Genomic DNA, 1,900 nt, shown 5'->3' on the forward strand with positions numbered 1-1,900 from the left:
GCCACGGCACTCTAGCCAGGGCAACAGAGCCAGACTCTGTCTCAAAAAAAAAAAATTATATTCTAAATTGACAAATAAACACTGTAGTTATTGTGTTCAACATGCCAATTTAAAATATATACACAGTGTGGAATAAATTGATAATAATTAACATGAATTACCTCACAATGATTTCTTTTGCAGTGAGAATATTTAAAAATACTCTCTTGGCAATTTTCAAGAATAAAATATTTTGTTATTGATACTATTAATAGTCACCATATTGTATAATACAATAGATCTCTTAAACTTACTCCTCATAGCTAACTGAAATTTTGTATCCTTTAACGATCATCTTCTCCCACGCCAGCACCCACTAAGCCCCATTTTACTCCCTATTTCTGAGTTCAACTTTATTAGATTTCACACATAAGTGACACCATGATATATTTGTCTTTCTGTGCCAGACTTCCCATAATGTAGTGTCCTTGAGGTTGATCCATGTTGTTTCAGATGACATGATTTCCATTTTTTAAGGCGGGATAGTATTCCATTGAGTAGTGTATAGACCATATTTTCATCATCCATTCACCCTCTTGTGAACATTGAAGTTGATTCCATATCTTAACTATTGTGTACAAGGCTGCAATAAACATGGGAGTAGGGATACCTCTTCAATATACCGATTTCATTTCCTCTGGATATATATATACACCCAGAAAGGGGGTTGCTGGATCATATGAGAATTCTATTTTTAGTTTTGTTGAGGAACTTCCATAGTGTTTTCTGCAATTACTGTACTAATTGATGTTATAACCAACAGAATTCAAAGGCTTCCCTTTTCTCCAAATCCTATCCCAAATTTATCTTTGATCTTTTTGATAACAGCCATTTTAACATGTCTGAGGTGGTATGTTATTATGGTTTTTACTTGCATTTTTTGATAATTAGTGGTGTTGAGCATATGTTCATTTACTTGGTAATTTGCATTTGTTCTTTTGAGAAATGTCTATACAGGTCCTTCGACTATTTTCTAATCAGGTTTTTCCTTTGTTTTCTTGCTATTGAGTTGAAAATTCCTTATATAATTTAGATATTAACCCCTTACCAGATGTATGGTTTATAAATATTTCCTCCCATTTAATATCTTGTAACTTAATTCTTTTGTTTCCTTTCCTGTGCAGAAGCTTTTTGGTTTGATATAAGGCCGTTTATCTATTTTTCTGTTGTTGTTACCTGTGTCTTTGGGCTCATATCCCAAAAATCATTGCCTAGACCAGCGTTATAAAGCTTTGTCCTCAGTTTATTTGTAGTGGTTGTATGAATTCAGCTCTTACATTCAAGATGTTGCTCCATTTTAAGTTGGTTTTTGTACAGTGTGTGAGATAAGAGTCTTATTCTTCTGTACCAAGGATATCTAGTTTTCCCAGTATCGACTATTGAAGAGTTTGTCCTTTTCCCATTGTGTGTTCTTGGCACCTTTGTCAAAAATCAATTGACTGTAAAAGTTTGGATTTAATTCTGCTCTCTATGGTCTGTTCCTTTGTTCTAGGTGTGTATCTTTATGCAGTGCGATTCTGTTTTGTTTACTGTAGCCTTGTAGTATAATTTTGAAGTGAGGTAGAGTGATGTCTCCAGCTTTGTTCATTTTATTCAAGATTGCTTTAGCTAGTCAGGATCTTTTGTGGTTTCATATAAATTTTACAATTTTTTTTCTATTTCTGTGAAAAATGCCATTAGAGTTTTGAAAAAAAAATTTCATTTAATCTGTAGATCATTTTGGATAGTATATACATTTTAGTAATGTTAATTTTTCCAATCCATAAACATGGGATCTTTTAGAGTCAGACCTCCATATCCATGGGTTGTGCATCTGTGGATTCAACCAATTTTGGATCAAAAACACTAAAAAAATCCAAGA

Source organism: Propithecus coquereli, unplaced genomic scaffold, assembly GCF_000956105.1.
Source record: "Propithecus coquereli isolate 6110/MARCELLA unplaced genomic scaffold, Pcoq_1.0 Scaffold752, whole genome shotgun sequence".
In the NCBI taxonomy this organism is placed as follows: Eukaryota; Metazoa; Chordata; class Mammalia; order Primates; family Indriidae; genus Propithecus; species Propithecus coquereli.